We start from the raw sequence: 13,384 nt of genomic DNA, 5'->3' as shown, positions 1-13,384 counted from the left end.
AGAGATTCCTGAAACATAGGGCTCAAATGGGAAGTGGAAATTCAAAGGTTTTAAATATTCAAGAAGGATGCCTCAGTTAAGACCTAGGTGACTGAAAGTGCCAAGATTGTAAAGTTATAACCTTTGGAAAAATTCTGCAATGTCCCAAATGGCATACTTTAAGAGAAGAGACAGTTTATATGAATCGATTTCCACCTAAATAGAGTATATCTTTGATGACAAAGAAGCTATTTTAAATGGTTTAATTTCTTTATTTTCTGATTGTTTTTTGCTAGTATTAGAAATATAACGAGCCCTGGCCAGTTTGGCTCAGCGGTTGGAACATCGGCCTGTGGACCAGAGTCTCAGGTTCAGTTCCCACTAGGGGCACGTACCAAAAAAAAGAAAAAGAAATACAATGAATTTTTGTATAATGGCCTTGAATTCAGAAAGCATGCTAAGTACATCTATTCATTTGAATGGCTGATTTTATGTTCAAAATTATATCTATGAAAAATGACATTATAGTTATTCTTTTTCCATTCCTATGTTTATTTATTTTGCCTTATTATACCGGCTGAGACCTCCAGAAAATATGTTAATTAGAAATGGTGATAATGAACATTTTGTATAGGTCCTAATGTCAAAGTCAAAACTATTTCACCTTTACTTAAAAAAAAATTTTTTTTTCTTTATTGATTTTAGGAAGAGAGGAAGAGAGAAGGAGGGAGAGAGAGAAACATTGATCGAAACATCTCTTATGAATGAGAGAGAACGTTGATCGGCCGCCTCCCACATTTAATGGAATTAATTTCCTTCTGCGCTTCAGTGAAGTTGTTTCATACATTTGTAAGACAGATTATTTTCTTACAGTTCGTATTCCTTCCTGGGTTTCCTCGCCCTATTCCTGCCTCTTAAATGATTGTTTTCAAAATTTTCAGACATTAAGATTTATTCTTTATGGCTGCAAATTTCTATGGGTTTTGACAAGTGCATATTATATATAAAACATTACAGCATTACAGTATTGAACACAATAGTTTTATTTTTTTTTAAAGTCTCCTGTGTTTTAGCTATTCAAACCTCTCCCGTTTCCCAAGAACATTTTCAAAAGAAGAATATTTTTATTTCGTAAGTTTTGCCTTTTCCAGAATATCATATAATTTGAGTTATAGAGTATGTAGCATTTTCAGACTGACTTTCTTTCTCTTAACAACATGAATATAAGTTTTAGGCATGTCTTTTGTGTCTTGATCACTCTTATTTTATTACCTAATAATATTAAATTGCACGGGTGCTCCGTAGTTTATCCATGCACTTATTGAAAGACATCCTGGTTGTTTCCAGTCTGTGGCAGTTATGAATAAAGCATCTATAAACATTTATGTGCAAATTTTTGTGAGGACAAAAGTTTCTAAATTAGCTGAGTAAATACCTAGAAGCACAATTGCTGGATCTCGCCATAAGAATATGTTTATCTTTGTATAAAACTGTCACCCTGTCTTCCAAAATGGCTGTACTATTTTTGCATTCACACTATCAATAAATGAATGTTATTTTTGCTCCACAAACTCACAAGCATTTGATTTTGTCATCTTTCTGTAAATTTCCATCTGTCTAGTAGGCTAACAATATAGTGGTAATGTTATTTTAATTTTCAATTTCCTAATAACACATGATGTTGAAACTTTTTATAATGTTTTTCTGCCATCTTCTTTTTTTTTTAATTTTTATGTATTTTTTGTTACAGATATTTTACCTTTTTTACCCCATTGGCACCCCCCCTCCCCACCCCCGCCCCACCCCGTCCCCGGCTTAGTTGTCCAAGTCCATTGGTCATGCATACATGCATAAAGTTCTGTGGTTTATCTCTTCCCACCCCCCTCCACCCCCTCTTCCGAGGGATGTCAGTCTGTGCCCTACTTCCATGTTTCTGGGTCTACTGTATTCCTCAGACTGTTATGTTCATTATATTCTGTATATAAGTGAGATCATCTGGTATTTGTCTTTTTCTGCTTGGCTTATTTCACTTAGGATAATATTTTCCAGGTCCCTCCATGTCGTCTCAAAGGATAAGAGATCTTTCTTTCTTACTGCTGCATAGTACTCCATTGTGTATATGTACCACAGCTTTTTTATCCATTCGTCTACTGGTGGACACGGGCTGTTTCCAGATCTTAGCTATTGTAAATAGTGCTGCTATAAACATGGGGGTACATATATTCTTCCTGATTGGTGTTTCAGGCTTCTTAAGGTATATTCCTAGAAGTGGGATCACTGGGTCAAATGGAAGTTCAATTTTTAATTTTTTGAGGTAACACCATATTGTTTTCCACAGTGGCTGCACCAATCTGCATTCCCACCAGCAGTGTATTAGATTCCCCTTTTCTCCACACCCTCGCCAACACTGGTTTGATGATTTGTTGATGGCGGCCATTCTGACAGGTGTGAGGTGATACCTCATAGTTGTTTTAATTTGCATCTCTCTGATGATTAGTGTTGTTGAGCATTTCTTCATATGTCTCTTGGCCATTTGTATGTCCTGTTTGGAGAGGTGTCTATTCAGCTCCTCTGCCCATTTTTTAATTGGGTTCTTTGTCTTCCTTTTGTGGAGTTGTATGAGCACTCTATATATATTGGAAATTAACCCCTTATCTGATACATCATTGGCAATGATGTTCTCCCATACAGTGGGTTGCCTTTCCATTTTGATGATTGTTTCTTTTGCTGTGCAGAAGCTTTGAGTTTGATGTAGTCCCATGTGTTCATATTTTCCTTTGTTTCTGTTGCCTTAGGTGATGTATCAGTGAAAATTCTGTTCCGTATGATGTCCGAAATATTGTAGCCTACATTTTCTTCTAGAATTTTTATCGATTCACGGGTCACATTTAAGTCTTTTATCCATTTTGAGTTTATTTTTGTGTATGGTGTAAGTTGATGGTCTAGTTTCATTTTTCTGCATGTAGCTGTCCAATTTTCCCAACACCATTCATTAAAGAGGCTGTCTTTACTCCACTTTATGCTCTTGCCACCTTTGTCAAATATTAATTGAGCATATTGCTTTGGGTCCATTTCTGGGTTTTCAGTTCTGTTCCACTGGTCTATATGCCTGTTCTTGTGCCAGTACCAGACTGTTTTGGTTACAGTCGCTTTGTAGTATAACCTGATATCTGGTATTGTGATCCCACCTACTTTGTTCTTCTTTTTCAAGATTGCTGTGGCTATTCGGGGTCTTTTTGGGTTCCATATGAACTTTTGAAGTATTTGTTCTAGTTCTATGAAATATGTCGTTGGTATTTTGATGGGGATTGCATTGAATCTATAGATTGCTTTGGGTAGTATGGACATTTTAATGATGTTAATTCTTCCAATCCATGAACAGGGTATGTGCTTCCATTTTTTTTATATCTTCCTCTATTTCTTTTTTCAATGACCTGTAGTTTTCTGCAAATAAGTCCTTTATTTCTTTGGTTAAGTTTATTGCTAGGTATCTTAATTTTTTTGGCGCAATGGTAAATGGGATTGTTTTTTCAGTTTCTCTTTCTGTGAGTTCATCATTGGTGTACAAGAATGCCGTCGATTTCTTGATGTTAATTTTGTATCCTGCTACTTTGCCAAATTCGTTTATTACGTCTAGTAGTTTTTTGATGGAGTCTTTAGGGTTTTCTATGTATAATGTCATGTCATTTGCAAATAATGACAGTTTCACTTCCTCCTTTCCAATTTGGATCCCTTTTATTTTTTCTTCATGTCTGATTGCTGTTACTAAGACGTCCAGTACAATGTTAAATAAGAGTGGCGAAAGTGGACATCCCTGTCTTGTTCCTGTTCTTAATGGAAATGTTTTTAGTTTCTCTCCATTGAGTATGATGTTGGCTGTAGGTCTTTCATATATGCCTTTATTATGTCGAGATATGATCCCTCTATTCCCACATTACTGGGCGTTTTTATCAGAAATGGATGCTGGATTTTGTCAAATGCTTTTTCAGCATCTATTGATATGATCATGTGGTTTTTATTCTTCATTTTGTTTATGTGGTGTATCATGTTTATTGATTTGCGAATATTGTACCAGCCTTGCATTCCTGGAATGAATCCCACTTGATAATGGTGAATAATTTTTTTTGATGTATTTCTGGATCTGATTTGCTAATATTTTGTTCAGGATTTTGGCGTCTATGTTCATCAGGGATATGGGCCTGTAGTTTTCTTTCTTCGTAGTGTCTTTTTCTGGTTTTGGAATTAGAATTATGCTGGCCTCATAGAATGTGTTTGGAAGTCTTCCTTCTTCTTGAATTTTTTGAAATAGTTTGAGGAGAATGGGTGTTAGTTCTTTTTTGAATGTTTGGTAAAACTCCCCCGTGAAGCCATCTGGGCCTGGCCTTTTGTTTGCTGGGATAGTCTTGATTACCTCTTCAATTTCCTTAGTTGTTATTGGTCTGTTCAAGTTTTCTATCTCTTCCGGGTCCAGTTTTGGGAGTCTGTGTGTTTCTAGAAATTTGTCCATTTCGCTTAGATTGTCGAATTTGTTGCCATATAGTTGTTCATAGTAGTTGTTAATGATCTTCTGTATTTCCGTGGTGTTGGTTGTTACTTCTCCTCTTTCATTTCTGATTTTGTATATTTGGGTTCTCTCTCTTTGTTTCTTGGTGAGTCTAGCTAAGGGTCCATCAATCTTGTTTATTTTTTTCAAAAAACCAGCTCTTTGTTTCATTGATCCTTTGAATTGTTTTTTTGGTCTCTGTGTCATTTATTTCAGCTCTGATCTTTACTACTTCTTTTCTTCTACTTGCTCTGGGGTTTTCTTTTTGTTTGCTTTCTAATTCTTTAAGTTGTGGGGTTAGACAGTCAATTAAAATTTTTTCTTGTTTTTTGAGGTAGGCCTGTAGTGCTATGAACTTCCCTCTCAGAACTGCTTTCGCTGCATCCCATAGATTTTGTGTTGTTGTGTGTTCATTTTCATTTGTTTCCAGGAAGTTTTTAATTTCTTCCTTGATCTCCTCGGTGACCCATTCATTCTTTAATAACATGCTATTTAGCCTCCATGTGTTGAAATGTCTTTGCATTCTTCTTGCAATTGATTTCTAGTTTCATGCCATTGTGATCTGAGAAGATGCTTGATATGATTTCAATCTTCTTGAACTTGTAGAGATTTAGTTTGTGTCGTATCATGTGGTCTATCTTTGAGAATGTCCCATGTGCACTTGAGAAGAATGTGTATTCTGTAGTTTTGGGGTGTAATTCTCTGTAGACATCTATTAAATCCATTTGGTCTAGTGCTTCATTTAAAGTCTCTGTTTCCTTGCTAATTTTTTGCCTAGAGGATCTATCCAGTGCTGTCAAAGGGGTGTTGAAGTCCCCTGCTATGATAGTATTGTTGTCGATTTCTCCTTGGAAGTCCTCCAGAAGATTTTTAATATATTTTGGTGCTCCTATATTGGGTGCATATATGTTTATCAAGGTTATATCTTCCTGTTGGATAGATCCTTTCAATATTATGTAGTGGCCGTCTTTGTCTCTAGTTATGGTCTTCATTTTGAAATCTATTTTATCAGATATGAGAATTGCTACCCCAGCTTTTTTTTCCTTTCCATTTGCTTGGAAATTTTTTTTCCATCCCTTCACTTTCAACCTTTGTGAGTCTTTTGTTGTGAGGTGTGTCTCTTGTAAACAACATGTAGATGAGTCATGCTTTCTTATCCAATCAGCTACTCTGTGTCTTTTTATGGGAGCATTCAATCCATTTACATTTAAGGTGATTATTGATATGTACTTATTTATTGCCATTTTTGTTTAGTGTGGTTCCATTTTTCTTCCCATTTCTACTGCTAATTACAGCAGTCCTTTTAACATTTCTTGCAGTGCTGGTTTGGTGCTAATATATTCCCTTAGCCTTTTTTTTTCTGGGAAGCTCTTTATTTGACCTTCTATTTTGAATGATAGCCTAGCTGGGTAGGGTAGTCTTGGATTCTGATTTTTGTTTTTCATGACTTTGGTTACTTCTTGCCATTCCCTTCTGGCCTGTAGTGTTTCTTGTGAGAAGTTGGCTGAGAGCCTTATGGGGTTTCCTTTGTAGGTAACCTGTTGCTTATCTCTTGCTGCTTTTAGGATTCTCTCTTTGTCTTTAATTTGTGGCATTTTAATTACTATGTGTCTTGGTGTGGGCCTGTTTGGGTTCTTCTTACTTGGGACTCTCTGTGCTTCTTGAACTTGAATGCCTTCTTCCTTCACCAAATTAGGGAAGTTTTCTGTTACTAATTTTTTGAATATATTCTCTATCCCTTGCTCATTTTCTTCTTCTTCGGGGACTCCTATGATGCGAATATTATTACGTTTCCAGTTGTCCCACAGTTCTCTTAAGCTGTCTTCCTGTTTTTTAATAGTTTTTTCCTTTTGTTTTTCTGATTGGTTGATTTTTTCTACCCTGTCTTCTAATTCACTGATCCGGTCCTCAGCTTCCTCTACTCTGCTTTTTAAACTTTCCAATGTGTTTTTCATTTCTGATATGTCATTTTTTATCTCTTTTTGATGGTTTTTAATTTCCAGTTGGCTTATTTTCAGTGTCTCTATGTCCTTACTCATGCTGTTCAGCTTCCTCAAGATCATGGCTCTGAATTCTAGATCTGTTAACATGCCTAATTGCTCCACATTGATCTCATCTTCGGTGGAGGTCTCTTGCTCTTTCATTTGGCTTCTGTTTCTGTGTTTCACCATTTTGGCTATCACTGTGGGCTTTGGAACCTGTCAAGTTTTCCCTGTGGGTGTTGGTGTTCTCCTGTTTGTGGCTCCCTCTCCTATGTTTAGATGAGCGAGGGAGGACCCATGTTAAATACCACTGTCAAGTCTTACTTTCCTGGTTAAAGTTGCCAGCCCAGGAAAGGTACTGTTATCCTCTATCTTTTGCCTGAGGCTAGCAGTCCAGGTTACTTGAAGAGTTTTGGGTTGTCAGTTGATTGAAAAACTCCCTCAGGTGCTCAGCACAAGGGGCTTTCAGGAGGGTGGGGCAGATGCTGGTTGTTAGTGAGCCTCAATTAGCACTTCAATGGCCCACAGGCTGGGGTTGGATCTCTGAGGGAGGGGCTGCTGCCTCTTCTCAGAGCCCTGGGAAAGAGCAATGTGGCCACCATCCTGGGTGGCTGGCACTCTGCAAATGCTCTGGGTGCCCTACAAATCCCGAGTGTACCAACACAGTTCCAGTCCAGTCTTCCCTCCCTCTGCCGGAGCCCAAGTTGAGTGGCTGTGGCTGTTTTAGCCTCTGTCCCGGCTGCGCTGTGGAGCCGCCTGGGAGTGTGACCCGAGGGTGCTGCTCCCAGCTAAGGCCGCTGCAGACCGTGGGCTCCCAGCCCCGTCTCGCGCTTTCGCAAGCCTACGGGGATGGAGTCAGTGTCCCTTGTTATATGGTCCTCCAAGCTGCTTTTCTGTTGCTTTTTCCCGTCAATTTGTCTGTGTTATAGTTGTAATTCCAGTTTGGTTCTGGGAGACGGTGTGTGTAGCTCCGATCACTCCTCCGCCATTTTTTTCAGGATCTGGCTACAGGATGAAGCCGGCCACCAGCTCCTTGATTCTGTGGCTCAGCCTGGGGGGAGGCCTGGCACAGAGCGACACCAGCCCCGACGCAGAGGAGTCCTGTTCAAACTGGGGCCTTCGGCACATCCCGGGCAGCTTTGAATCTGTGAACAACTACTTTGATTCCTTTCTGGAGCTGCTTTGGAACCCAGCAGAGGCGAGAATCTGGATGCTGTGCCCAACAGGTACACAATACCTTCTCAAGCTGATTGTGAATCAAGCATTCTTTCGAACAGATAACGCCTAATCATTAACTAGTGTGTGCATTTTCAGTTTGCTTTTTGCTATGCCTCTCGTGCACAGTGTTTCTCTTCCCTCTTTAAGGCAGTTGTTCTCCGCCATCTTCTTAATTGAGGTATTTTCACAGATCTTTTGATGATATTTTGACCAGGTTGGTTGTTTTATTGTTGTTGATTTTTGAGAGTTTTTTTGCATATTTTGGATACAAATCCTTATGTACTTTACAGATATTTTTTCCAGTCTGTGGCTTGTCTTTTCTCAATCATAAAAGTATCTTCTGGCATATGTTTTTAACACTAAAGCAGTTAAACAACAATTTATTCTTTCATGGATTGTGCTTTTGATATTGTATTTAAAAACTCACTTCCAAACACAGTGTTACCTGAACTTTTATTTGTGTTGTATTCTGGAAGTTTTGTAGTTTTCCATATTGCATTTAGGTTTATGATTTCACTTAGGCTAATTTTTGTAAAAGTTATAAGGCTTGTGTGGATGTTCACTTTTTGCATACGAATGCCCAGTTATTCCGGCATCTTTGTGCTATCTTTACCTGGTTTTGGTATAAGGACAATGCTGGTCAATTTGAATAAGTAATAAAGTGTTCTCTCTGTTTCTGTTTTAAGAAATAGATTGAGGAGAATTCTTATTTCACCCTTAAATATTTGGTGAAATTCACCAGTGAAGTCTAGGCTTTGAGCTTTCTTTGTAGAAAATTAATTGTTGATTAAATTTTTTAAATAGGTATAGGGGTTATTTGGATAATCTATATATAGCTAATTCAAGTGATCTATTTCTTCTTGAGAAAATTTCGTATTTTGGGTCTTCCAAAGAATTGGTCCATTACGTCTAAGTTGGTATAGAGTTGCTTATGGAACATTTTATAATCCTTTTAATGTCCACAGCATGATCATTCATTTATTTCTGATATTGATAATTAGATTCTTCTCTCTTTTTCACTTGGTTAAAATTCCTACAAGTTCATTAATTTTATCAAACTCCTCAACGAAACCATTTTTAGTTTTGTTAAATTTTTCTATTGTTTTTCTGATTTTAATTACATTGATTCATGCTTTATATTTTAATTAATTTTTTCCTGTTTTCTCTATGTTTAAATTGTTCCATGTTCACTATTTTCCAAAGATCAAAGCATCAGTTATTGATTTTAGATTTTTTCTCTCCTAACACATGAATTTAATGCCATACATTTCCCTCTAATCATTGCTTGCTGCATTTTATGAGTTTTTATAAATTGTATTTTTATTTAGTTCAACATTCTTTTAAAATTTCTCTTGAGATTTTTTTGACCAAAGTGTTATGTATGCATGTGTTTAATCTCAAAATATTTGAGAATTTTCCAGCTATTTTCTGCTATTGGTTACTAATATAATTCCATTATGCTCTGTGAACATACTTGTATGATTTCTATACTTTCCAATATACTGATATTTTTTTATGAAGCAGAATGTGATCTATCTTGTTGAACGCCCTATGTGATCTTGGGAAGAATGTATATTCTGCTCTTGTTAGATGGAATAGTCTATAAATGTTAATTAGATTAAGGTGATTTATAGTGCTATTCAGGTAAACTATATCCTTACTGATTTTCTGCCTGTTTGATCTAGCATTTACTGATAGGGAAGTGCTGAAGTCACTAACTGTAATATGGTTTGTCTTTTTCTCCTTGTAATTCTATCAGTTTTTGCCTCACATATATTTGTCACTGTGTTGTTAGGTACATACAAATTAAAGATTTTTATGTCTTCTTAGGCAATTGATTGCATTATCATTATCTAATGCTCCTCTTTATCCCTGATAATTTTCCTTGTTTGAAGTCTGTTTTGTCTTAAATTAATATAGCTACTCCAGCTTTCTTTTGATTAGTATTAAAATAGTATATCTTTTTACTTATCCAATTTTTTATATTTAGAATAGTTTCTTGTATATAACATACAGTTGGGTCCCACATACTCCATCCCCCTTCCTGACAACCTCTATCTTTTATCAGTGTTTGTAGATCATTCACATACAAAGTAATTGTTGATATAATGTATTAATATCTACTATGTTTGTAACTGTTTTCTATTTATTGCTTTTAATTTTTTTCATTTTTTTCTTCCCTTTCGCCTTCTCTAGTTTTAAGTAAGCATTTTATATTATTAGATTCTTTCCTCTTGTAGTTATTTAATTACACTTTAAACATATGTTATAGTAAGTAGTTGCCTCAGTCTTTGCAATATACATTTACAACTAAATTATACTCCTTTCTCTTGCATTTCATCTTGGGATGTTTCTATTGACATGTTTCCAAGTTCATTGACTCTTTTCTTGCCCATGCTCAACCTACTAAAGAACCCATATGAGACATCCTTCAATTCTGTTACTGTATTTTTATTTCTAGCAATTCTTATGATTCTCCGAGTTTCTGATGCTGTTGTAATTAGCTAGTTATCAATAATGGGGAAGGAGCAAAAGAGGTCAGGCATTACAGGCATTATCATTTGGGCAGCTTCACAAGGAAGCTGCAATTTCACATTCCCTGGGAAACCACCAGTGCACTACCTGCAGACCACTGAGGGAAGGGACTGGACAAAGCGGAGAATGGGCACATGTGCAGTGAAGTTGGGGTTTCATAGGGAAGGTGCCTGTCAGTCAAACCTGGGAACATGTCTTATTGGCCAGAGGGAGTGGAGCCACTAGAAGCTTGAAAAAATTGGGGGATATATAATCTCCCAAACAAAGGAGTTTGCTCTCTTGGCTCTCGGTGCTTGGTGCTCTTGTTTCTCTGGCATTTGTCCATGTTCCCTCTATAGCCATGTGGCTCTGTGGACCCCACACGTAATGGACTGATGGCTGCAGCAGGGGACACAAGCTAAGCTCTCCTGATGCTGTATTGGACTGTGCAGACATGGAATGGAAGCTCTGAACAATGGATTTAATTCTAGCCCTATGAAAGGCACACCTGGCCCTGGCCAGTTTGGCTCAGTGGTTAGAGCGTCGGCCTGCGGTCCAGAGAGACCCGGGTTCGGTTCCCGCTAAGGGCACGTACTTCGGTTGCAGTTTGTCCCCGGCCCTGGTTGGTTGTGCGGGTGGCAGCCACTCGATGTGTCCCTTCACGTCGATGTTTCTCTCTCTCTCTCCCTCCCACTCTATCTGTACAAAAAATGGAAAAATATCCTCAGGTGAGGATAAAAAAAAAGACAAACAAAAAAAAAAAAAAAAGAAAGGCACACCTGGACTTCTTCTGGGCAGGACAAAGGGAAATGGACCTTGGAAACTCGGGGATTTAATTCCATGCAAATAAACATTGTTTATTCTCCCATGCAAGTCTCAGAAACTTATTTTTCTCAGGACATCACAAGTGGCCCATTCCCACTAGCAACCAGTGGGGACAAGGAGCTCTCCCAACCCATCATTTCCACATCTCAGCCTACCTTATGCATCTCTTCTTGCATGTTTTCTTAATATACATAACCTTAAGGTATCTGTGAAGATTAGTTCATTAACCTTAACATCGTGTCCTTAACATGTTAATTAGAGTTGTTTTGCATTTCCTGTCTGATAAATTCAAGATCTGTCTAACAGCTGAGTTTGGTTCTGATGTTTGTCTGCCTCTGCAGACTCTCTTTTCTTATCTTTCAAAATGTTTTTCAGTATTCTGTTAAAATCTGGATATGACCTATCAGGTCCTAGAAATTTAAGTAAAAATTCTTTAGTGTGAGACATTATGTTAATCTGGCTTAGCTGGGATCCTTTCATGTTTGTTCTACCTGTAGGTGCCCACGACGTTACAATTTTTCTAATGTCCCAGTGTCCTTATTTTTGTCTCCCCTTCTGTCTTTGTGTTTCCTTGTTCCTTTAATAGAACCTGTATTTTGAAACTCTTTAAACTGTAATCCCCTGATAGTATACTGGGACATTGTTGAGGTGATAAAGCATGGGAGAAAGGAAGCATTTTCTCATCTTATTTTTATATCTCAGTGTTTTAGTGTGCTTTCGTCCCTGGGCCTTAACAAGTGTTTCTTAGCTCCATCGTGCCATTTATATGACACAGAAGATTAGAGAGAGCTAGAACTTAATAAAAGCTTCTCCATCTACGTAAGGTAAGACCTGATAAAAGTCTTTTTATCTGGAAGAGACCTTTATATGGAGCATTCTGGGTATATTTCAAAATGATTACATTTCCCTTCCTCCTGTTAGAGCCACTAGAAGATTTTCCTTGGCTCTTCACTAGGAGGAGATTGTAAGGTTCCTGAAGGCAAAATCTATGAATGTGTGGGGTACTCCTATCCTCAGGATACCTCCTTATAGTTTCTACTCTCATGTTTCAGCTCCACTAATGCATCTGAGTTACCATTTAAGTGTTTCTGTCAGTTTATACCTCCTGTGACTTCTCCAGATCTTAAAAGCAGACATTGGCAGTGATTATCTGTGTTCTGTTTCTTCAGATTTAAGTATGGCAGTTTGCCCTGTAATCTCCTGGCACATCAGATCCAAAACTGGAAGTCTTTCAGAAGAGGACTTATTTCTGCTTAAAAGTGGGCACATGTTACAAAATCCAATCAGAAAATGACATATGTCAAGGCTAGATATCACTCCTAGTAGAGGATAGTGCACTCCAATTCACACATATTCTGAACATAGGTCATTCTACAAGGTCCCAAGAAAAAGTTTGAGATATTCGCCAGTTCCCTTCATTCTTGAAGTTGAAATTGGAAGACCTTAAACTTCAGTTTTTGTCAAACCATTCACGTGGGTCTGCTGGAAGCTCTGCTCAACTTTCCACCTTGTCATCTAAACTTCTATTTTATTGTCAACCTCTTCAACAGAATCATGGCACTAGATGGTGGGTCTCCTTCTCTTGAGTTTTCTCCCCTTCTCTATTTGTGCTAAACAGATTCTTACTGCTTATCATTATATAAGCTCCTCTGAGCCCTCTTTTTAATTAGGCTTCTTTTTTTTTTTCTTCTTTTTTTAGGGCCTTCCAGTAAAAACCAGAAGACCTACTAGACAAATTCAAAAAGAGCTGTAAGCACTAGGCTTCTTTCTTCTACAGTCTACCTAAGCAAGTCTTAGTCAAGACTCCTCCCAAGCCAATCCCCCACCCTTGATTCCTAATCACCTTTGACATCTGAACAACTTCTCACCCCCCACATTTGATATATAAGTTCGTGGCCTACTTTTAGCAAGAATTTTGTTAGGCCAGTTTAGCAACAATCCCCCAACTCTTGATATCTCCTCTTAGTAATGTTCCTTCCACTGACCCCCTCAATCTGCTCTGTTGATTAAAAATTCCCACGAGACTTTGTTGTATTTGGAGTTAAGTGCAATCTCTAGTTCCCTTGCAAAGATCTGAACCCTGCAATAGTCTTTAATAATGTTTTCATTATCTTTTTAAGCAAGAACAAGTGTCAGAATAATTTTTCTTTAACACTAATAACTTTCTAACACCTTGAAATAAATTCTTAAAAATATATTCCGTCCATGTTTTTAAAATATTGAGTGTGGGAGGGTGGGTTCAAAACAATCTAAACATTCATTTCTCAAGAAAAATTATTTTTGAGAGCATAAGGTAATATACCATGCACTGAACTATGTTACA

General features: G+C 37.5%; 1 non-coding gene across 1 annotated transcript; it reads right to left on the bottom strand.

Moving 5' to 3' along the window:
* Nucleotides 1-12,757: 12,757 nt before the first annotated feature.
* Nucleotides 12,758-12,820, bottom strand: LOC118621974. Its single transcript, XR_004957856.1, has one exon. It is a non-coding gene; the product is annotated as a U7 small nuclear RNA (small nuclear RNA).
* Between the last annotated feature and the right edge of the window lie 564 nt (nt 12,821-13,384).

The sequence above is a fragment of the Molossus molossus genome, unplaced genomic scaffold, assembly GCF_014108415.1.
Source record: "Molossus molossus isolate mMolMol1 unplaced genomic scaffold, mMolMol1.p scaffold_m16_p_1, whole genome shotgun sequence".
NCBI lineage: Eukaryota > Metazoa > Chordata > Mammalia > Chiroptera > Molossidae > Molossus > Molossus molossus.
This window is presented reverse-complemented; position numbering and strand designations above follow the sequence as displayed.